The following is a 25,864-nucleotide window of genomic DNA, read 5'->3' as shown; positions in this document are numbered from 1 at the left end:
CGTAACCCTACTTCTGAATTTGGTTATCATTACAATTTGTGTGGTGTATTTTGTATTTAATTAGGGATTATGAAATGACAATCACGCTCTCTTATTTCCACAACAATAAATTTACAATCTTATATATTTCTTCTTTTCACCAAAATGGTACTTAGGAGGGAATGGGTGAACTAATAGCTTTTTATTGTATACAGTAGTTTTCATAAGGCTGATTACCTTATAACTCCCTGTAAATAATAATTGACTTGAGCATTCTTGGACCCATTTAGAGAAAAGGCAGGTTCGGTGTATCCATGACAACGAACTGAGCCAATCAGAATGCCCTAAATCTAAAAATTGAAACGTCCATTGAAAAAAATATGCCCGTTTTGGGCATTCTGATGGATAACGTCAAAACTGTGTTTTTATAACCAACATTCAGCTAATAATTACCAGCATGCTTTGTTTTAATAATCTGTTAATAAATGGTCATTTTCATGTTGAGGCATCATTAAATGTAAAGAGAAGGGAAAGGATATTTTGTGACTATTTTTTTTAGTTTTATAATGTAATAATCTTCTGGTGCCTGAAAGATTTATACACTGAAACAAGAGTTTATAAAATCTAGATGAAGTGGTACATATTCATTTGCAGTCACACTTTGAAGACCTTTTTTGTAACTGTAAAATAATGTTCCATATTTTGTGAGAATAAATAAAGATTAAAGAAAATCTGAAAAGAAAAATGTTCTTGGGATATTTCGAAATACTGTAAATGTATTGTTGCCGCTCCCCCCGTAATTATTTCTTGTCCTGGTGGTTTTTAACCCTTTTGCTGTCACTGTTAACCCCTTCTGGTAGTAAATTTGATCCTTTAAGACAGACGATGACTTATCAGTTTATTTTCTACAGCAGCAAACAGGTTGTAATAATTAATGTTCCTTTTAGGAAACTATAGATATATAACAGGGTGTCACGGGAAACATTCATTAGCAGTGACATGGGGTTGACTTGCTGTCAATACTTTCTCATATACAATATGGGTAAAAACTATTTTTAGCTCCAGGGGAACACCAACGAAAAAGCGGGGGCTAAAAAAATAGAGTAGATGCCCACACGCGATTTGTTACTAATGTGGAATGAATAATGAGGGGCTCCTCAATCCCATGATCACTGATGAGCGATCATGTGACCGCTTCGGTGAAGCGGTCACATGATTGTGAATGCCAACTGGTGCCGGGTGTCCTCCAGTATTTTTAAAGGGTTAAATCAAATGTACAGTACCCACTTTGCTGCTAGAAGGACTTTATAACACTTTTAGGAAACTATTGAACCCGAATGCTCAACCCCTTTCGAAACAAAGAGGCACCTCTTCTGGCAGAGGGTATTTTAAAATAATTGTTTTAAACTTTTTTTTTTTTTATGTTTACATGGTAATCAAAGGCTCTAGAGGTTTTTTTTTCTTCAAATGTATCTAATTTTTTTTTAATGACAGATATATTGGCTTTCTTACTGTATGTTACTTACAGAGACTGCAGAGGATTGATTGACAGCTCGAACACAGAAAAAGCACTCACAGCTCACCGGGTAGTAACAAAAATAAAAAAATATTTATTAAACTTCATGATAATGTAGCCCTCTTTCCCTTTTGCCAAGACGGGTCTACTACTGTAGTGCTGCATATACCTGTGGGCTCACAGATATCTGAGCCTCCGCCACTGGGAGCCTGGGTAACCTTTACTGCAGGTGTTACACAGAATGCACATGAATAATAATCAACACGGTTAACCATAACAATTCCACTCAGGATAAGCGTTGACCCACCACCGTGTATCCACACCGTGTCCAATGTACCGACCCAGTCCCTTGGTCACTTAACCCTTGTGTCCCCAAAGAACCCACCCCCAAGGCGTGATCAGCGCCTCTAAGGTACCGGTATGTTGGTACACTTATGAAATACCTGCCGGGCGCTCCAGCACCCGGACACGCTGACTACTTCAAAAAGGATCCGCTGCTCCACGATGTCCTCAGCGAGATCCTGAACTCCACAGAAGAGGCTGGCCTGATAGAAGTTCAATAGTCTGGTCAATATCAGATTACTCAGCTTGAGCAGCTCTGTCATGGTGTTGTCATGAGCCTGCAAAACATGAATGAAAAAAAACAATTAAACAATAACTACAATACAGTACTTAATTAAAAATGTCACCAACCCCCTAAACCCCTAATAAACCAGGTACTCTGGCTTAACCCTTTCATTGCCGTAGCTAAATTTTCAATGTCTGCGCATATGTGGTCTATGGCACGCATATTAAATTTGGGTGCATGCGTGGTCTATGACGGGTGCATAAACTAGGGGAAATTTTTTGGGGGTGCGGCAGTTACAGAGGTCCCATGTGTGACGGTGAAGGGGTAACCAGGCTCACTAATAAAGGTCAAGCCCCCTTGGATGCCCCTGATCCATGTTTTGGGGTCTGTAACAGGGGAGTTATCCCTGTCCAGGAAATATGCCTCTAATTCAGCAGTGTGGTGGTTAACTGCTTGTAGTCAATTAACAAACACCACCTGCCTGATTAGGTTGCTTAGAAAAGCCTGCCCTTGAGACAGGAAGTGAGATTGTCCCTTACTCTCACAACTTGTGAAACTGACATGGGGACAGATGTCTTGAGTCTACCAGAAGAGACTGCTTGCAAGACACAGGGGAAACTTCTAAACCTGAATGCTGACAAACCCTGAAGAAAAGGTAGCAACCAGGAACAGAGAAGATTTTCCCTCCAAACCACAAGGAACAGATAAGACTTTCATTTATAAGACATTTTATATCTGCTCATTTTATGATATATGTTTGGGGCTGGGAGACATGCTTATCTAAGGGAGTTGTGGACTGCACAGTATTTCACTAGAAATACTCCCAAGTGAATAGAAGCTTTGTTTACCCCTTGTTTGGATGGTTTCCTGATGTTAAGGAAACAGGCGCAATAAAAGCCTTATTTAATTTCACCATAACCAGTCTCCCTTGCATACCTCTGTGAGCGTCCGCCTACAGGGTCTTAGAGTGTCAGCTCTTGGTCCTGACTGTTGCATATGTACTGCTGTGCCTGTATGTAAAATTTGCGAAATAAAGAATTTTTGTTTTCGCCTTTCCAGGAGTGCCAGCAAGCAGAATGAGTTTCGGGGTGGGTTTGCAGAGAAAATCTTTACAGATTTGTGCCTATGTAGCAGGGTTCCAGAGTTACTGGATACCCCAAAAGTGTATCCGGGAATCAGATAAGATTCTCGGAATACATTGAAGCACAATGCTCCGGTCAAAATCCTACCCTGAAAACATTCTTGCAGCTCACCGCCAGGAATCCCTATTTCAGCACAGACCAGAAAGATAAAAGGGGCATAGGGGATCAAGGTATCCCCAGACCGGTGCTGGGGTCCTTACTACAGTATATCCACGGGCTCTGAACCTCTGTTTCATGAGCTCAGCTTGTTCCTCGAATTCTGAAGATGTAGTACAATTTTGTCTAATTCGCAGGAACTGTCCCACTGGGATATTTCTGATTAGATTGGGTTGGGAGACTAGTGGCCCTAAGGACACAATTGGTGGCAGTGGTTTTCCTAAACGTAGTTGAAGTTTGGTCCCCATTTTCCTGAATTGAGATTTTAAGATCCAGGAAAGTGTATTAATTAACTCTTTCAAAAGCTCCTGAGTCCCATTTCAGAGTAATAACACATCATCTATGTACCTATACCACTTATCTATGTGGCTAGTGAATTTCTCCATTTCTGCAAACACTATTTCTGCTTCCCACCAGCCCAGGTACAAGTTGGCATATGAAGGTGCACATTTCGTGCCCATTGCTGTACCCTGGGTCTAGTCGTGTAGTGTTTTGTTAAACCAGAAATAGTTTTATGTAAGGTCAAGGGTCAATAACCTTAGAACAAATTAGTTGTGTTTCAAATGATGGTTACCTCTAGTTTTAATAAAATACGACACGGCTGTAATGCCTGCTTCATGCGGTATACTTGTATACAGTCCTTCAATGTCAAGGGACACCAAGATAGTATCTGAAGTCACATTGACATTCTCAATTTTGCAGATAATGTCTTTGGTGTCCCCAAGATGTGAAGGAAGGTCTGTAACAAATGGCCTTCGTATCATGTCGATGTAATCTCTGGTGTTCTCGGTAAAACTGCCAATGCCTGACACTATGGGTCGGCCTGGCAGATGTAACTTCCCTTTATGTATTTTTGGTAAGCTGTATAGTGTCGCAATCTTGGGGTGTTTAACCAGAATAATGCAAACAAAGTTCAAGGGAACTAGTCCCAGTAATCAGGGCTCAGCAACAAACAGGACATAGAAATCACACATAAGGAAACTGAGCTATTATAAGAGCTACATGAGACTTAATAAACACCTGTATGCCTTTAACTCCTGTCAGTATATAGATAAAGCAGTACATAAGTCTATCCGAGGTGGTGACAGACCTATATATATCATAACGGTCATGCCTACCCTCTCATTGAAACAACCTGCATAAATAAAATGACATACTGGAGTAAACAGGTAAGTACTCACTGATGTAGCAGCTCATCCTTAAGTGATGCGTGCATCACGCCAGCATAGCAGATAGAGTTGATGTCCCGTGGGGTACAAAAAATGGAGTACAGCAGTGTAAGAGATGGGGGCCACAAACCAGCAAAAACGATTAAAACAGTTTATTAAGTGACAAGTGAGGGGTAAAGGGCTACTCTGACGCGTTTTAGGAACAAGTCCCTTTGTCAAAGAGTTGGTTTGCGTCTGTGTACCCTCCCGTATAAATATGTGATCCCCCGCCCCCAACAGTGACGTTACGGAGTGAAAATCTCACGCGAGCAGCAAAGCTGACATCTCTCATTGGTGGAAACTAATCACCAATGGGACGCCACTCTGAAACTTGCCTCTTGTGTGAAGGCTGGGGATATACAGGAGAGCGCATAATGGGGAGTATACATAAATTATACAAAACACAAGGTGGAATATAAAAACAGTGCAACGAATTGCTGCAGAGTAAAAAACAGTACAGCACAATGCTGGTAAAAATAAAACACAAACTATGACCATATAATAGCAAAGGAGGAACACATATACAATGTTAATTAGTACATAGGTACAACTATTTAATTTCAAAGTAAACATAATTGGCTGTAGATTTAGGAATAGACATATTCGATTATATATTACCTAAACCAAGATATATAAAGGAATAGATGGTAATACATCAATGGAATATCCAAAGATTAACTTTGTGGATAAAAATATGGAATGTATCCAACTACATAGAGCAATGTTATGATGTAGCAAGCATATATATTAAGAACTACAACCTCGTAAATCAAACATAAGTGGAATAACACTGTCATACAAAAAGACATAAAAAGTTCATAAATAATGAAATAATGAAAAAAAGGGGCAAAAAAGCAACCAATGGAAAAACTATAAATCTAGTGGAATATCTCCAATAGTAGAGCAAGATATATGCATAACAAGAAGTTACATATAGAACACATCAGAGAAAGTGCTTCAATTCCCAGTCTAGATTCATGCCCCTGGGTGCCAATGTCCCAAGGGCATAAATCCAGTACATCTCCCTGCGATTTAGAAGAGACTCTCTGTCTCCTCCTCTAATATTCTGATGTATGTGCTCAATAGCACTAAATGTAAAATTTTGTAGAGAACCAGATGGACATCCCATGAAGTGTCGTGCTACTGGGAATCTTTCGTCCCTATTTTTTTATACTTCTAACATGCTCACTCACTCACTCTCTCTCTCTAAGCGTGCGGATCGTTCTCACCACGTAGCCGCCACCGCATGAACACCTCATGACATATTTTGTATTACATGTCATGAACGAATATAGTTTATAATTCTGTTTGGTGTGTATATTTTTAATGTTTAATCGGAGATGCATATCTGCTACATCTACAATTCCCACAGCTATAAAAACCTTTTGTTGTTAACATGTTGGAATGTTTTTTACAATTAAACAGACTAGGGGAAATTTTATTACCAATGGTCTTTGCTCTCCTAAAAACCATTCTAGGATATGTTTTTGGATATTTATCCAAATCTCTGTCTAATTTAAGTACACCCCAATGTTTTAACAGAATTGCTCTAAAATTTTGAGCTTGCCTCGAATAGGTCGTAATAAACAGCGGTAATTCATCATTTTGCTCTGTATGAAAGTGTGATGGTTTTTTAGTCAAAGAGTTTTTTTTGGACTTTATTTTATTCAAGAGTGTCACCCTGTCTGTATTTAATGCATGATCAAAAGCACATTTGATGTCTCTATCACTATAACCCCTATGTTTAAACCTAGTGGATTGTTGTTCTGCTTGTGTTAAAAATGCTTGTTCAGTTGAGCAGATTCTCCGCAACCTCAAAAATTGTCCTTTCTGAATTCCTTTTATTAAGGGTCGGGGATGGGCACTATTGGCCCTGAGCAAAGAGTTTCTAGAGTTCTCTTTTCTAAACATGTCAGTTTGAATTTTTAGATTAACATCTATATAGAGATGTAGGTCAAGGAAGTCTATTTCAGTGTCATGGTATTTATGTGTAAATTTTAAATTGAAGGAATTAGTGTCCAGATATTCAAAAAATGCATGTAATGTTGCTGTGTCTCCAGACCAAATTAACAATAAATCGTCAATATAGCGACGATAGAAAATAATATAGTGTCTAAAAGGATTAGTGTCACCGAAAATGTGTGTAGTTTCCCAAAAGCCCATAAATAGATTGGCATATGAGGGTGCAAAGGATGTCCCCATAGCCGTGCCGTGTGTCTGTAGATAATAAATGCGATTGAATAAAAAATAATTGTGTTGTAATAAAAACATAACTGAGTCTAGAATGAAAGTACTTTGTGCCATGTGAATGTTGGAATGATTAAGATAAGAACTGATAGCTTTAGTGCCTAATGTGTGATTAATGATTGTATATAAAGAGGTCACATCAAGTGTGACCCATAGAAAGGAATGTGCCCATGTGATTTTTTGAATATCTGAAAGCAGATCAGAGGAGTCCCTTAAATAAGAGGGAAGAGTTTTAACCATAGGTTGTAAAAATTGATCCACGTCCCTAGAGAGACCATCTCCCAAAGATCCAATGCTCGATATAATTGGTCTGCCCGGAGGGTTGACCAGAGACTTATGGATCTTTGGGAGATGGGGAAAAATAGGTACTGTGGGAAAAGGATTAAACAAAAACATAGACTCCTGCTGTGTGAGAACTCCCAACTCCTTGCCCATTTCTATCAACTCTCTGATCTCATTAAGGTAAGGAATTGTGGGATTTTTTTCCAATTTACAATAAGCTTGTGTGTTGTTTAATTGTTTTAAAGCTTCATTAAGATATGTGTCAACATGCATGACAACCACAGCTCCCCCTTTATCTGCATTTTTAATTATAATGTCCCCTCTCTTACCAAGGGAACTAAGATGCACTCTTTCCTCTTTGGATATATTGTGAAAAAGGCCATCATTCAGGATCTCACATAGCTCCTGATTATAGATGGTAGTGGGATCATTTCTCAAAATAGCGTAACAGCCCCTATCTGATAGTAACCTCTCATTTTCTATGATATAATCTTCACTGTTGAGGATAACCAAATTTCCCCCTTTGTCGGAGGGCTTGATAATAATATTTCTATCCTGTTCAAGCTCCTTAAGAGCTGCTCTTTCAAGTTGACTCAGGTTGTTGTTCATAACCTTAGCAGATTTATTAAGTGTCTCTAGGTCTTTGGTTACCAAAGAGACAAAAACTGCTATATTAGAGCATGAATCTGAAGGAGGCATAAATTTGGATTTAGGGCGTAAGGTCGTAAATGGGCCTTCCTCCATAGGTGTATCAGATACTGCCATCAGAGTGTTCAGATCCTCCCTACCCATATTGTCAAATGGTTTGCGGCCCAAATTATCTGTAATAAGAGTGTCCCTCCTCTTGAACATTTTGTGTAAGAGGAGTTTTCGTGCAAACAAATTGAGGTCTTTGATCCACTCAAATATCAATTCAATTGGATGGTGAGAATGATAGCCCCCTTGGATAGAACACTAAGATGGTGTTGGTTAAGAGAGATTTATAATCTGGCTTTCCTCCGATTTATGTTCAGAGTGTATATCAGGTCCCCCAGTTAGTTGCACCTCCTGTCTCTGTTCCCTCTGTATTCCCACTCCCTGCTGTTTATTCCGGACCCTCTTCTGTCCTCTCCTTGTCTTCCTCTCACCCTTTAAGGATTTATGGGCCCTGTGTCCTCTAAAAAAGGATTAGTTTCTGGAACCTCGTTTGCATAGGGTGTTTTGAGTGCTTATGAGCAATCTCTTCCTCCACATCAGAGGCCTCCCATTCAGTTGAGGTTTCCAAAGTCTCCTGTTGCGAGGTTGCATTGCTTGGCTTTTTATAGTGATATCTATAAATAAGTCCTTCTGGGAAATCTTTCTTATCTCTCTGACATTTTTTGTATTTTCTTTCTTTAAGATCTCTGGTGTATTTATTATCTATATTGAACTGAAGTTTTTTCTCTTCAATAAACGCTGAGTGAGTCTTCCACTGTTCAACTTTTACCACAAGTTGATCAACTTTGATATTCTGTAATTTCAGCTGTGTGCTTTGATAATTAACTAACAGCTGCATCAGTTCCTAGCTGCATCTTCCCAAGATGTTATCCCAATCCTTTGTAAACTGTTCAATTATATTATTAGCTGGGGCTAAATTGCTTTGTAATCCTCTTGGAATAAGGTCATTAGTTATATATGTCTCAAAACTAAAAACCTCCCACCAGTCTAGTTTGTTTCTTAAAGTGAAAGTCGAGATCATGAAAGAAATATTTAATATTAACTACAGGAGGTTGTCCTGGTGTATCAGTTTCGCCTATATGAGTTGCAAAAAAATCTCTAGCTTTAGTTTGCCAGTTTAAAAGATTAGGTTTATTAGATAGAAAACCTGCCATAATAAGTGAGCGTGCTGAGGGAAGAAGGAGCAGGAGACACTCCAGGTATATAAATCAAACACTAGGTACAGGGGGGAGGAAGGAGAAGGAAAGAATGACCCTCGCTACAGCCACACTGAAGGTGCTAGAATCGGGGGCTAAAATGAACAGTACCACCGAGAAGAAAGAATCCCCTATGATGAGCGTACTCAAAACTGGCTAGTAGGAATATGAAACTGACATACTCCGACGAAGGATACCTCAAACTGAAATGGTGAATTCATTAAAATAAACTTTATTTGGAGAATGACTCAAGTAATAAAATAGGTGGATAAAGGTCAACGGACCTACGACCTAAAAAAAAATGAGCGGATTAAAATAAGGGTGGGTATAATGTTGGGGTAACAAAAAGGGATATGTCAACATTCAAGAAACAGGCTAGTGAAATGTGTAGCAATTTTCTGGAGGGGGGATACTCCAAAACCCAACTGAAGAAAGCCTATAATCGAGCAATTAATACCCCCCAGAGATGAGCTCCTCACTGAAAAGTCAAAAACAGATGAAGGACAAGAAATTAGATGTATCACTACATATAGTGGGCAATGGCAGGAGGTACAAAAGATACTGGGTAGGCACTGGTACTTACTTACTAGCGATGACGACCTAAAGAAGGTTTTAAAGAACAAACCGGCGATTGTGTGGAGAAGATCCAAAAATCTTAAAGATATGTTGGTACACAGCCACTTCTCGAGACCAACCATTAAGGACAACTAGTTGAAGACTGCAGGCTGTTTTAAATGCCACAATTGCAGAGCGTGTGAGTTTATCTCTCAAGGAAAAACTTTTAAGAACTGGGATGACTCTAAATCCTTCATTACAAACAGTTTAATTAACAGTAAAACTACAGGGGTCAACTATTTAGCAACATGCAACTGCGGGCTCAAATATGTAGGCAAAACTAAAAGAGAATTGAGGCGCTGTATCCTGGAACATATTGGCTCAATACGAAACAAACAAGACACCACAATATCACGCCATGTACTAGCAAAACATGGGGGTGATTTAAAGGCACTTACATTCCAAGGGATTGACCATATTGCAGCCAATATTCGGAAAGGGAATTGGGACAGAAAGCTACTCTAGAGAGAGGCAAAAGTGATCTTCACTTTACATACCCAATTCTCTCACGGTCTCAATGAGGGTTTCGTTTATACCCCTTTTCTATAGTACAATCTCTATATGATATGTTTGGATATGCATGGGCTAGTTTAGACACATGCATGATCTTCTATCAGCACATTTTGGGTTATTTTGCACACTGCAACTAACACCACAACTGCTTCTAGGTCTCTATATAATATTCCACAATGATGTAGAGCTACAAGGTATAGATACATGTGTCTCAGTAGCAATATTTTTATTCACTTTGACAAAGTAAAATTACAAAGGGATGCGCCCCTAGTGGCACAAAACAAGCAATACATCAATGGCACTTCAAAGCAGGGAGCCGTATCATATGCGTCTAGTATGTTGCCAAGACAACCATAACAGTATATAGGGACGGATCTAGATGCGGCAATGTCCACCCGAAAGAAGTCGTACGTCGGGTTAGCAGGCACTACCTGGTGCCGTTTGTAGAATTTGTAAACCAGTATTTCTTGAGTTCTCGTCAGTTTATTTATTTATTGGTCAAAGTACCTATGCTTGGTGTATTTACCCTTTTCCTAAAACGTGGTTACGGTACCAAAGTAAAAGGATTAATCCACACGGAAGTTAAGAGGTCTTCTACACTCTGTGAGCAAACATAACAGAGAAGTCTAAGGAAACAGAATACGGATTTTTATTATATATATATATATATATATATATATATATATATATATATATATATATATATATAGATGTAGCCAGGTCCCCTGTTAGTGCGCAAACCCCCCCCCCCCTTCCGGTTACGCACGGCAACCGCTCGGGGTGAAGTGCGGGGGCGTGTGCGAGCATAGCGCGCCTCTCCTATGGATATGGCCGATTGCTGGGGACGTGCGCGGCCCGTTGCTAGGGCTGCAGTTGCATTGCTGAGGTCCCGGCGGCTCGCGGTGCAGGGTGCCGCCATTGCAAGGTGCATTGCGCATGCGCAGGGGCCAGAAGCGCCGGGAGACCCACAGACAGGTCGCGCATGCGCAGTGATAGCGCGGCAACCCGGACCAATAGAAAGAGGGCTCTTGGAAGGGACTACATATCCCATGAGCCTAGGAGCGCCCACATGACCCCAGGGAGCCAATAGGGCGACAGCATCTCCCTGCAGGGGAGATTGGATAAATTTCACGGGCTTGGAGCACATTAGGCAGTTAGTGACCGGAGCAGCTAGGGGAAGGAGGTAGGGTGCAGGAGTCAGTGACTACCTGCACTAGGCCAGCAGCCCCCTAGGTCCCAGATAGCCCTGAGTCACCAGTAGCTGAGTGTTGTCGGGACAGGCCCCAGGTTAGGGACCCTGCCCCTTATTACCATCCAGAGTCAGTTAGGGACACAACGGATGCTGCGTTTCCATCCAGAGGTTTGGGCTCAGACCTCCGCTGCGGCTGCAGCAGCCATCCGGGTGGGATCGCCCCAGATGGTAGTTCCTGTATTCGTCAGCCTCCGGATCCTTTGTGAAGCTCCTTGGCAGGCCCAGGCACTGGAGTGCTCGGCAGGTAACCATCATCAAGTGCACCAACGATCCTATATTATTTATATATGACATAGTGGCTGCGCAGTCACACATATTTATCTCACTTGCGGGTGGAGGACATATTGTGTGGGGTTACTGGACACGGGGTGGGATCACCCGGTGAAAGGGGGATAGCGTCCTGCGAGACGCAGTAGTTAGTGTCTCCTCTAGGGAGGGACACCTGTTGATGTTATATGCAAAAGTACGTTTCCTATGCTCACAAGTAAAGTTATTGGTTGTTTTACATGCTGTTTTGTGATATATATATATATTGTCCTGCGAGGATCACTCCCCCTCTGGTGGGAGCCATCGCAGGTGGAGGTGCTGTACCGAGTACGAGGTTACTCCTATTGTTATTATACATGCCCCAGGCTCCCCGTGGCGGAGGCTTAGGCCCCCTGTGAGCCTAACAGGTAAAGCACCACACCTGGTAACATTAGGTTCCCCGCAGACCTATACCATATGCTCTTGGGTGGGAGAATACCCGTTACATTTGGAGGTGCTGCTGAGATTCTACCTGGGGTGCCCTATTCCTTATCAATTTGTTCAAATTGAACACCGTCATGTCCGTGCCATCAAAGCAAGACGTAATCGACTGGGCCTTAGCGTGCCTCGTTTCCCCAAAGTGCGTGGTTGCAGTGGCGGGAGTATCCAATGATACAGGCTTCTACACAGTATGCACACAAGTACGGGATTGTCCGGGACTGGCCACTGCCCGGGTGATGGACTTTAAACTTGATGTTGATGGCCGGGGAACCACCTACCTCATGGCCACAGAATGTGACATATGCTCAGAGACTGCTTCCCATGTATTAAACCTACCAGAACCCTTCCCCGAGGACTGTCCCATGATATATCCTGACCCGCAGGCTTCCGAAGAACCGTCCGCCAGTACGCCTCATGGGGTATGCCCCCCCAAAGGTCTCCTTCACCCGAGCGGTTTCGGGGGAGTCAGCAGCTGGGGGGGAGTCCACCCACCTTGCCTACTCCTGATAGACGGCCAGGCGGCCTCCCAACCATGCCTAGTGTAGGAGCTGGAACCAGTAGTCAGCCCCTTGGTGGAGATCTTTCCTTGAATGCGATAGCCTCCCAACTAGTAGAAGCTGTAACCATCTCGACCCAAGCACAGAGCTACAGGAAACTAAAGGCCTTTTCTGGGATTCTGCCGACGCTTGCAGGAGAAGAAGGGATCGAGACATGGAGGGACCATACGCTCCAAGCAATAGCGGAGTGGTCGTGCTCCGAAGCCAGCAAAAGGCAGAGGCTGGTTGAGTGCCTCCGAGGCCCAGCCTCCCAGCTGGTACGGACGCATCGTGAAGTGGAAGGAGAAGTTACAGCACAGGAACTGGTGGAAATGCTCACTCAGTCCTATACCCGAGAAGATGACGAGGATGAGCTGATGGCCCAGTTCAAAGCTCTTCACCAAAAAGAAGGAGAGGATTTATCTGTCTTCGCTCGCAAACTACAGCTGTCACTGGGGACCCTCCTGTCCAAAAACATAATTTCGGCTGCCGAAGTGGACCGATACCGATTCAAACAGCTACTAAAGGGGTCATTGCCTGATCACAACATAGCTATAATGATGTGGGCCGCCCCGATCGCTGCGGTACCACCCAGCTACATGGAATTATTGCGTCATATCAGAGGACATGAGGTGCAGCGACATTTTCATGAATCCCAAAAGACCAAGGATACCATCAAGGGTGACACCTCTGTTCCCTCCGCCCCAAAGGGTAAGAAATCTTCCACCCAGGAGGAGGAAGTGACTCACAAGTCGTCTGCCAGGAAGGGTCGTGCTCCAGACAGTTCATCTTCCACGTACAAGGATCGTCCTGAATGCCGCGACGTAGTTTTCTATAACTGCGGGGAGAAGGGCCACTTCTCCAACGATTGCCCGGAGAGAGAGGACCCTCCGGAGGAAAAACCTCCCGATAGCAGACCATCGACCGGGCTGGGTTTCTTCTGAGTACAAACGGCCGAGTCTGACTCAGAACCCCCTCCTGGAACCAAAGATGCCCCTTCTGACGCCGGCCCCGGTGATGACGCCTCACCAAGGGAAGCTTACAGTCAAGTAGGCCCCGCGGCCATCGTGCCTGTTGTGCTGGAAGGGATCTATGCATCAGCCCTACTGGACACGGGATCACAATTGACCATCATATACCGCAAGTTCTATGACCAGCACCTTAGACACTGCCCCCTGAGGGCGGCCGACCATATGAAAGTTAGAGGGTTAAGTAATGAAGACTACCCCATCAATGGGATTGTAAGGGTTCAACTGGAAATACTCCAACTGAACAGTGCAAGTATCCGATCATCTTGGGAACCAACACTGATAAAGTACAAGCTGTAATCAGAGTGTACCTGAAAGAGACCAACGAGTTGCCGCTGGCCAATTCGCTCCTAGATCCCGTCCTACGAGAGGAGTGCAACCGGGTATATGCCCTGGAGCGTCACAGGGATCTCTACAATCGTCAACGCGGACTGACAACCATATTACCAGGGGGAGTGCAACGAATGGCCATCTGGTGCTGTTATCCCGAGCGAGATGAGAGCGATCAGCTTTTCTCTCCGGAGAGTACCCCTGAGGAAGAAGTTCAGAGAGGGTATAGGGTACTACCGGAGGTGAGGGAGTGGACGACTAAAATCCCTCTACAAACCTACGTATATGTGCAGAACATCTCCCCCTTCCTGATGGAACTTGATGCCGGAGAGAGTCTGGGTTGCATATATCCGGTCAGCCCTGTGGAAACAACACCCCAGGTGAATGCAGCGGCAGCGAATGAGCGGTTAGTCAATCTGGACTTCAACTTCGGCGAGTCGACATTGCCCACTGAGTGGAAAGAGCGGCTGACAACCCAGTTGAATCAACGACGGACTGTGTTCTCCACGAGTGAGATGGATGTGGGGTGCAGTCGCAGCGCTCAACATGCCATTAGACTGAGTGATGCTACCCGGTTCCCGGGAACGCTCTCGTCGTATCGCCCTGAGGGATGTGGACGATGTGAGGAATGTCTTGCAGGAAATGGAGACCGCTGGGAATTTGACGGAGTCTCGGAGCCCCTACACATCACCCATAGTGGTGGTGATGAAAAAGAACGGATCCGTACGACTGTGTGTCGACTATCGAACCCTGAACAATCGTACGATACCGGACCAGTACAACCTTCCTCGCATTGAAAAGATCCTGAATGCTCTGAACGGAAGCCAATGGTTCAGCGTGCTCGATCTACGATCCGGGTACTATCAGGTACCTATGAATGCAGAGGATCAGGAGAAAACAGCCTTCGTCTGTCCCCTGGGGTTCTACCAATTTACACGTATGCCCCAAGGTATATGTGGAGCCCCTGCTACCTTCCAACGACTGATGGAGAAGACTATCGGGGACATGAACCCTCGGGAGTGTCTCGTCTACCTGGACGACATCATTGTCTTCAGAAGAACTCTGGAAGAGCATGAAGAGAGGCTGCTTAAAGTGATAGACCGTCTTGGGAATGAAGGGTTGAAATTGTCCCTAGACAAGTGCCAGTTTTGTCACACCTCTGTGACCTACGGGGGCACATCGTGTCTGCTCAAGGGATCGCCACCGACCCAGCCAAAGTAGAAGCGGTTGTGAACTGGCCGCGTCCCGAGAATGTCACAGAACTACGATCCTTCCTGGGGTTCTGTGGGTCTTACCGTCGCTTCGTGGAAGGGTACTCTAGTAGAGCTAAGCCCCTGAACAATCTGTTGAAGATACTGCACCGACACACTTTATTCGAGCAAATACCCAGTATGTACCTGGCAGATACCTGGAATGCGCCGCTCCTCACCTCTGACAAGCCCCGTTGCATTTGCCTTCCCAGCCTGGGTTCATGCCTGGCTGACGGGCGGCTGATCTGTTAAATGATAATGATTAGGATTTAATAGGCTGCAATGCTTCGCGTGTCTACCAGATGGCATAAATTCATGAATTGTAATGCAGTATATATATATATACTGTGCAGTATTGCAGCCAGCGGGAATAAAATGCTTCAATCCCTGCCTGGAAAATAACCCAATGCACTCGGGCAGAAAACAGTCACAAACCTCAATACACCCAGGTATACCCGAATTCGTGGGACTAGCCGAGCTCGAATAAAGTGTGTCGCCAGTGTATACCCGAAGATACTGGAAGGAAGGCCGTATCGGCCCGCCAACTGTTTGGTGATAAATGGACATCTGAGTGTGAACAGGCCTTCCTAAAATTGAAGAAATGCCTGACCTAAGCGCCAGTGCTTGCGTATGCTGATCCCGAACAACCATACGTTCTGCATGTGGATGCCAGTCTCAATGGACTGGGTGCCATCCTGCATCAGAAGCACCCCGAGAGCCTTCGGCCTGTAGCCTACATCAGCCGCAATCTGACACCCAGTGAACAGAGATACCCCGTCCACAAGTTGGAGTTCCTGGCTCTCAAGTGAGCGATCACGAGAAGCTCCACGATTACCTTTACGGGGTTACGTTTGAGGTAAGGACGGATAACAATCCCCTCACGTACATCAATACCTCGGCCAAATTGGATGCTGCAGGACACCGATGGCTGGCAGTTCTGAGCAATTACCGCATCTCCCTGAAGTATAAGCCGAGACCCTTGAATGTCGGGGCTCACGCCCTCTCCCGACGGCCAGGGCTAAGTGCTACTCAAGATGATGAGGAATGGGAAGAACTTCCAGGACCAGGGGTGCGAGCTATGTGTAGCACCGCCGCCATCATCAACGATCAAGTGGCCTTCTCAGAATTAAGGGTGGCAGATTCCTTTGGATGCCAGTCGCAGGCTGTCCAAGCCGCCTACTGCGATCCAAAAGGGATGAACATAACGCATGACAAAGTGCTACGGTGGAAAGATCTGGTAGACTACCAAATACAAGATCCTGTCATTAGTATCATTAGGCAAGCCGTTGAAAAGAAGAACCCAGCCCTTCTGAAGCGTGCTCCCAATGATTTGGTGGCCTCGCTCATGCGGGAAGTGGACAAATTCGAAATAGACAACTGCTTACTCTATCGGGTGGTGCAATACCGCAACCACCCGGATAGACGACAACTAGTCCTCCCTAAGAACTTGCAATACATGGTGTTGAAGTCCCTACATGATGAGCATGGACATCTCGGTGTAGAGAAGACCTTTGGGTTGGTCAGAGACCGCTTTTTCTGGCCCAAGATGTGAGAGGCCGTAGAACGCCACTGTCGCCGTTGTACTAGGTGTATACAGCGCAAGACCCTGCCTACCAGAGCAGCACCCATGGGCCATCTGAAGAGTTCTGGCCCAATGGACCTTGTGTGTATGGACTTTCTGTGCATTGAGCCCGATAGCCGGGGAATATGCAACGTGCTGGTCATCACAGACCATTACACCCGGTATGCCCAGGCCTTCCCCACGAAAGATCAGAAAGCCATCACAGTGGCAAAAATATTATGGGAGAAGTACTTCGTGCACTACGGTCTTCCCATCTGCCTTCACTCAGACCAAGGTCGGGACTTCGAGAGCACGTTGATCTGAGAACTGCTCAAAATGCTGAACATCGCCAACTCATGAACGACTCCGTATCACCCCGAAGGAGATGCACTGCCAGAACGATTTAATCGAACCTTACTGGACATGCACGGAACTCTACAGAATGCTCAGAAAATGGAATGGAGTCAACACGTGGAGGCCCTGGTGCATGCGTACAATTGTACCCGACACGAGTCAACTGGATTCTCCCCATACTTCCTCATGTTTGGGCGAGAGGCGAGACTGCCAGTGGATGTACGTCTTAGAGTCTCGATGGATGGATACACAATGCTACCCATTTCAAATACGTGCAAAGACTTAAAGACAGTTTACAGCAGGCCTATCAACAGGCTGAGAAGTCTACAGCTAAGCTGAACGCTGGCAATAAAAGGCGATACGATCATAAGGTCAAATATCGGGAGCTTCGTCCTGGGGACGCTGTGTTGCTTCGCAATCTGGGAGTCCCGGGAAAACACAAATTGGCCGACCGATGGAGAGACGGGGTATATGAAATAGAATCTCAGATGCCTGGCCTCCCGGTCTATCGCATCAAAGACACTGAATGTCGGGTAAAGGTAGGGCACCGTAACCACATTCTCCCCATTCCTCAAGTGGGAGATGAGGAAACTGAAATACTGGCCACACCGCTCAACGGTGAGTCCGACTTATCAGAGATGGGTCAAGAGACTGTCAATAACGAAACCCACTCGGAAACTCCTGAGGATCCTATGGAAGGACCCTCTCAAAGGGACTACTCCACAAAAGGGGCATCTCCCGGAGGAGCTACGGGTAAGGGCCCCGTAGGCCAACGCCTTCTAAGGTGGCACCAACAGGCCAGCCTTTGGATCCACAGAGCCCGTGCTATGTGCCTAACAGAGACTGTTCAGAGACGTTTCTCCCCTCAAGGGAAGAGGCTGAGCCTCAGGACTGTGTTTATTACTCCCCCGAGGGAGTTGCAGAAGAACAGCTCCGAAGGAGCCAAAGAATCAGGTACCCTCCATCTCGGGTAACCTATGAACAAATTGGGGCACCCCATTATGAGGCTCAGCAGTGGTCTCGGAGCAAAATCCAATCTGTGATTGTGATGCTCACAGAATTATGCAACATCTTATAAAGTCAATGCGAATGTGCTAAGTTATATTTTGAACTGCATTTTTATTATATCATTTCTGTACATGGTTGAGTTGTGTCCTAAGCGAGGACGTTGCGGTTTTTACCAGGGGGAGGATGTAGCCAGGTCCCCTGTTAGTGCGCAACCCCCCCCCCCTCCGGTTACTCACAGCTGCCTCTCGGGGTGAAGTGCGGGGGCGTGCGCGAGCATAGCGCGCCTCTCCAATGGATGCGGCCGATTGCTGGGGACGCCCGATTGCTGGGGACGCCCTCTCCTAGGGCTGCGGTCGCGTTGCTGAGGTCCTGGCGGCTCGCGGTGCAGGGCGCCACCATTGCAAGGTGCGTTGCACATGCGCAGGGGCCAAAAGCGCCGGGAGGCCCACAGACAGGTCGCACATGCGCAGTGATAGTGCGGCAACCCGGACCAATAGAAAGAGGGCTCTTGGAAGGGACTACATATCCAATGAGCCTAGGAGCGCCCACATGACCCCAGGGAGCCAATAGGGTGACAGCATCTCCCTGCAGGGGAGATTGGATACATTTCGCGGGCTTGGAGCACGTTAGGCAGTTGGTGACCGAAGCAGCTAGGGGAAGGAGGTAGGGTGCAGGAGTCAGTGACTCCCTGCACTAGGCCAGCAGCCCCCTAGGCCCCAGATAGCCCTGAGTCACCACTTATTACCATCCAGAGTCAGTTAGGGACACAGCGGACGCTGCGTTTCCATCCAGAGGTTTGGGCTCAGACCTCCGCTGCGGCTGCAGCAGCCATCCGTGTGGGATCTCCCTGGACGGTAGTTCCTGTATTCGTCAGCCTCCGGATCCTTTGTGAAGCTCCTTGGCAGGCCCGGGCACTGGAGTGCCCGGCAGGTAACCATCATCAAGTGCACCAACGATTCTATATTATTCATATAAGACATAGTGGCTGCGCAGTCACACATATTTATCTCACTTGCAGGTGGAGGACATATTGTGTGGGGTTACTGGACACGGGGTGGGATCACCCGGTGAAAGGGGGATAGCGTCCTGCGAGACGCAGTAGTTAGTGTCTCCTCTAGGGAGGGACACCTGTTGATGTTATATGCAAAAGTACGTTTCCTATGCTCACAAGTAAAGTTATTGGTTGTTTTACATGCTGTTTTGTGATATATATATATATTGTCCTGCGAGGATCACTCCCCCTCTGGTGGGAGCCATCGCAGGTGGAGGTGCTGTACCGAGTACGAGGTTACTCCTATTGTTATTATACGTGCCCCAGGCTCCCCGTGGCGGAGGCTTAGGCCCCCTGTGAGCTTAACAGGTAAAGCACCACACCTGGTAACATTAGGTTCCCCGCACACCTATACCATATGCTCTTGGGTGGGGGAATACCCGTTACATATATATATATATATATATATATATATATATATATATATATATAATCAAAAAATAAATAGATGATACCGTTCTGTGGCTAACGAAATGCTTTTATTTGTGCGAGCTTTCGAGATACACTGATCTCTTCTTCCGGCGATGTTACAATGAATGAAGCAAAAGGTATAGTTAAAAACAGTGTCTCTTGGAATGTTATCTGTGCTGTTCCTTCCCCCGGTGTGGATGTGTTTTATGGCTAGAGGTGTCAAAAGGTTACTGAAAGCAAGTGAAGAAACAGTGTGTATGTGTATCAGTGTGAATAAAAATGAATGGAGAGCCCACAGTATATACAGTACTTTACACAAGGTGTGTGTGGAGTGGGAGTGGATATAAATGGTGTGGGTGGGTGTGGAAATGTGAGAGTTATTGTAGCACAACTAAAAGTGTGTGTGGATACTTAGTGGTCCCTATTGGTGTATAGGGATGGAAAAACAAGGAGTATTAGTATGTGTGAGAGACAACTGTGTGTGCATACATATAGCACAGTATGTACAGACATGGCCTTTAGCGCTCATGGGACGAGAGTTCACTAGTGTCAGTAATGACTCATAAAATTTCGATCTCTTTTTTGGCCACTGCTAAGTGTCCCGAACAGTTGCATAAATTTGTATTCATGCAACCGTCTCTCTTTCGGGGTTTTAAGATTACCTTTGAGTATGGCAACCCTCAGATCGTTCATCTTATGGCCAGAGTCAGAGAAATGTTCGCCAACAGGACTGTCTCTTGTACCGCGTGTGATGCTGTGGCGATGCAGGTTCATTCTCTTGTTTAGCCCCTGCCCTGTCTCACCTATGTAGTAGCAGCCCCCTGGGCATTTCATGCACATGATGAGGTACACGACATTGCTGGAAGAACAGGTGAACCTTCCTCTGATTTTGTATTCCCGATTCCTGTGTGGTATTTGTATTGTGTCCGCTGTGTAGAGCATTGCGCAGGTTTTGCATCTTGGGTCCTGGCATGGTTTTGTCCCGCATTCAGTTGTACTGCTGAATACTTTACTCCTCACCATAATATTCTTGAGATTATGGGGTTGTCTGTATGATAATAAGGGTGCTTCAGGGAAGACCTGTTGCAGTCTTGTATCTTCCTGGACGATGGGTTGTAGTTTCCTGGCGATCTTGCGTAGGGCTCCTAGGTGTGGGTTATATGTGAACACCATAGGTACCCTGGTACCCTGTCGCTTGTCTCCTTCTGTTTGTATTCAAGGAGATCACTTCTTGGTATTCTGGTGGCTTTGTGAATTTGCTGGTCTACAATTCTGTGGTTATATCCACGGTTTATAAAGTCTGATCTCAAGGCTTTAATCCGCTGGTCTCTGTCTGCTGTGTCGGAGCATATCCGGTTGTATCGTATGGCTTGACTGTAGATGGTTGCATGTTTGGTGTGTGTCGGGTGGAAGCTGTTGTCCCTCAAATAGCTGGCTCTGTCTGTAGGTTTGCGGTATACAGAGGTCTGTAGTTGGTTGTTCTTTATAGTAATGGTGGTGTCTAGGAAATGTACTTCATCCGGGGAATGGGTGAGTTTGAGGTTGATGGTCGGGTGGAAAGTATTGAAGTTGTCATAGAACTGTAGGAGGTCCTGTTCGCCAGAGGTCCAAATCAGGAGGATGTCATCGATGTAGCGAAGGTATGTAGGGGTTTCAAGTGACAGGTGGACAGAAAGTCACTTTCCAGTTTTGTGCAGAACAGATTGGCATACTGTGGCGCCATCCGAGTACCCATAGCGGTCCCGGTTGTCTGAAGGTATGTGTCATTTCCAAATGTGAAGTAGTTATGGGTCAGAATAAATTTGATGCATTTAGTCACTGTCTCTGTGAGTGGCTCCTGCGGTCCCAGAAAGTATCTGCAGGCTGCTACTACATAGGTGAGACAGGGCAGGGGCTAAACAAGAGAATGAACCTGCATCGCCACAGCATCACACGCGGTACAAGAGACAGTCCTGTTGGCGAACATTTCTCTGACTCTGGCCATAAGATGAATGATCTGAGGGTTGCCATACTCAAAGGTAATCTTAAAACCCCGAAAGAGAGACGGTTGCATGAATACAAATTTATGCAACTGTTCGGGACACTTAGCAGTGGCCTAAACAGAGATCGAAATTTTATGAGTCATTACTGACACTAGTGAACTCTTGTCCCATGAGCGCTAAAGGCCATGTCTGTACATACTGTGCTATATGTATGCACACACAGCTGTCTCTCACACATACTAATACTCCTTGTTTTTCCATCCCTATACACCAATAGGGACCACTAAGTATCCACACACACTTTTAGTTGTGCTACAATAACTCTCACATTTCCACACCCACCCACACCATTTATATCCACTCCCACTCCACACACACCTTGTGTAAAGCACTGTATATACTGTGGGCTCTCCATTCATTTTTATTCACACTGATACACATACACACTCTTTCTTCACTTGCTTTCAGTAACCTTTTGACACCTCTAGCCATAAAACACATCCAGCAGTAGAAGAACAGAGTTCATCAATAGTGCTCTAAATGACTATGGATAATGGAAATAACAATGTCAATTCAAATATTCTTGATAGAAGATGTCTTGATGCAGGCTATTGATATACAGGTGAGTATTGGGTATATAGGTGAGCGCTGTGTAGAGGACATATATATTGAAGTCCTAGAGGTGTTGTGAATGAAGAGTGTTAAGCTCCATCACATCACTCCTAATGAGGACAATGTCACACACGCTTGGAACCACCCTAGTGTATACCTCCAAAATAGAATAAAGGATAAACTCACATGAAAAGAGCCTGTTTTCTTCTTGTTGGTGGCGTGCATCCGGAAAAGTGGTAGATAGGTGGGTATTCTGCTGGAGGCAGTGTGTCAGAGCACAGCCATAAATGATCAGGAAAGCAGCTTGTGGTTAAAAGATATTCTTTATTCGGTCATCATGGTGCAGTCAGGGAAATGGAGGGAGCTCTTACGCGTTTCACGCCTCGTTGGCGCTTCGTCAGAGAGTGAAAAAGTAATGCTGGGACCCCCTTGATATAGTGCCTCTCATTGCGTTTCAAATTGCTCACAGCCGCGGCTCGATTGGCCGGAAGTGATGATACCGGAAGTCAGGAACCGGATGTGACGCGACGGGCTCCATGCATAGATGGTTTGTTTACAAGCTATGCTTGTAGTCATGGAGATCGCAGCGTCATCACTCCGTAGCAATGGGGAAATCTTAATTACAAACGGGACCCAGCATTATCACCCCACCATACAAAAAACATATATAATCAAAGGTGGTGGTTTTAAAAACAACATCTAAAGCATATAGACTATGCATAAACTGAAGGACTCTTTGTAAACAGTTTGATATTATCCAAAATGTATGGTTGCGATCGTATTTGTTAAACATTTTTGAGTGCCTGGTGACATATGTAAATTGTTTATAATGATAAACTTTGAATCATTGATTCGGGTTGTATAGGCTATATTACAATCATACATGATGGGTTAATATATCAGTAAAAATCTATTGTGCCAATTCTTTGCATGAAAGTATACATTTGGAACAGTTGCACAGATTTACTCGAGGTGATTTGTGAAAGACTGATGGCTATATCTAAGCAATGGGTGAAGCATATGTTATACATCTCGTTATAATTATATTCTATTATTTTTAAGGAAATAAAGGCAATATGAGAAGAGCAATGTATATATATCATGATATTTTGAATAGTCTTGTGATGTGTTGTAAATATATACATTGTTTTTGATGTGCATAACATTAAGTACAACAGGTTAGTTCTTCTTTCAATATAAAATTATTGATGTATGGAAAAATAATGAACATACATTTCACAAGAAATGCTTGAGTTCCCAATCCGTATTTATACCCCCGGGTGCCAAAGACCCGAGGGTATAAATCCAGAACATTTCTCTCTGGTTCAGTACATTTTCCCTATTACCTCCTCTTGTGTGTCTAGGAATATGTTCTAATGCACTGAATGAGAAAGTTTCACTGGAGCCTTTTGGACAATTTGAGAAATGTTTAGACACTGGTAGGTTAGGATCTTCCTTTTTTATTGATCTTAAGTGTTCTGAAATTCTCACTTTTAGAGGTCTGATTGTCCTCCCTATATAGGTCATACCACAGGCACAATTAAGTTTGTATATAACATAATTGGTAGAACATGTCATAAATTGTTTTAGTTTGTATTTCTGACACGTATATTTATTAGTAACTGAACTTAGTGGTGTAGCATATCTACAGTATGTACATTTGCCACATTTGTGGAAGCCTTTTGGGAGTCTATCTCGGGATGTCTTGTGTCCTGCAGTGAATAAGCTAGGAGATAGATGATATCCTATGGTCTTTGCCTTTTTATATACAAATTTTGGTAGATTATTTGTGACTGATTTCAGCCCTCTATCTAGCTGTAATACCCTCCAGTGTTTTTCTATGATGCTTCTTATCTTGCTAGCCTGATTGCTAAAGGTGGTGATCAGCAATCAGGCTAGCAAGATAAGAAGCATCATAGAAAAACACTGGAGGGTATTACAGCTAGATAGAGGGTATTACATTTTTCCCCATTGCTACGGAGTGATGACGCTGCGATCTCCATGACTACAAGCATAGCTTGTAAACAAACCATCTATGCATGGAGCCCGTCGCGTCACATCCGGTTCCTGACTTCCGGTATCATCACTTCCGGCCAATCGAGCCGCGGCTGTGAGCAATTTGAAACGCAATGAGAGGCACTATATCAAGGGGGTCCCAGCATTACTTTTTCACTCTCTGACGAAGCGCCAACGAGGCGTGAAACGCGTAAGAGCTCCCTCCATTTCCCTGACTGCACCATGATGACCGAATAAAGAATATCTTTTAACCACAAGCTGCTTTCCTGATCATTTATGGCTGTGCTCTGACACACTGCCTCCAGCAGAATACCCACATAAAACACATCCACACCGGGGGAAGGAACAGCACAGATAACATTCCAAGAGACACTGTTTTTAAGTATACCTTTTGCTTCATTCATTGTAACATCGCCGGAAGAAGAGAGCAGTGTATCTCGAAAGCTCGCACAAATAAAAGCCATTCACCACAGAATTACTCTGCCTACATCGTTTCACTCCATGCATATCTGCTCAAAGTGAGAAACAATATTCTGATCCTATAAGTTGTTTGTTACCAGCATCTGCCGCCTTCTATGTGGATTCTATATGCACATATATAGTGAACCCACTCGGTGTCCGTGCGATCTATAGGAGTGTGGCATATACTTTGACCCGTTATTATAGGTCATATATCAGGTGTATATAATCATTACATACAGTAATAGTCACAAGTATAACCCTCACTAACCACAGCTTTTCTATCCATCAGGGTTTCGTATGTATAAAGTACTATCATTATGGTACATACAGATGCCAAATAATTACCTGCACTCATGAACAAAAGAAGTGCAATTTGGCAGTGATTTGGGATTCCAGCGACTGTGACTAGGTTATATATTCAGACATGATTACTCCTAACTAGGACCATATATGTATGCAATCATGAATGCACACTAATATATATATCCTCGTCTCAATATAATATCTGAGAAAGGGAACACTGAGCTCCTTGTTAACTGATACAGTGTTGTCCAACCTTCACCAGTCTAATACTTACCATATGAGAAGCGAAGACTCTTTAGATTCTCCTTCTCCTCCGTGGGACACCACCTGTACAAGGAGAAGAAAAGCTAGCCACTCATATCTATAATAACGTTTTCACGCTGTAATAAGTGATACAGACTTTATATGAGGTGACTCGGCCACTAGAGGGCACCCAAGCGTTCTGTAGGAGAGAGCTAAGAATTTCAATTTTGTTGCGAATCTAGTACTTCAAGTACTGATTTCTGTCAGGCAGCATCGATATTATTGCTCCTGTTTCATTTGCTCCACATTAGGAGCCTCCTCTGTCTGAATAGAGGCAGAACAGAATTACTACAATACTCCACTACGGTGGGCAATTAACATGTCAAGAGACACTGTTCTATCGTACCAGTAAGGCCAGGGCCATGGTGAAAAAGACAGCGCTGACCCGTGCTTAGCCGCACTGAGGCCCCCCATCATTCCTAATGAGAGTGGCTTTAGATGGCGCTTCAGCACGCTGCCGCAGGCGTGCAGAGGGGTGTGGAATTGCAACCGACACCAACATTTAATTTTTTCCGCTGAGGGAAGCGGAGGGCCAGTCAC

General features: G+C 44.5%; 1 long non-coding RNA gene across 1 annotated transcript; it reads right to left on the bottom strand.

Annotated features, from left to right (window-relative positions):
* Positions 1 to 1,876: 1,876 nt before the first annotated feature.
* LOC142502265 (uncharacterized) lies at positions 1,877 to 25,369 on the bottom strand. The gene is made up of 3 exons (XR_012803703.1): positions 25,296 to 25,369; positions 4,543 to 4,559; positions 1,877 to 2,115 (listed from the first exon to the last, which is right to left on the bottom strand). It is a non-coding gene; the product is annotated as an uncharacterized LOC142502265 (long non-coding RNA).
* Positions 25,370 to 25,864: the final 495 nt, after the last annotated feature.

The sequence above is a fragment of the Ascaphus truei genome, chromosome 9 (genome assembly GCF_040206685.1).
Source record: "Ascaphus truei isolate aAscTru1 chromosome 9, aAscTru1.hap1, whole genome shotgun sequence".
Taxonomy (NCBI): Eukaryota; Metazoa; Chordata; class Amphibia; order Anura; family Ascaphidae; genus Ascaphus; species Ascaphus truei.
Note: the sequence above shows the minus strand (reverse complement) of the source record. Positions and strands in the feature narration are given on the sequence as shown.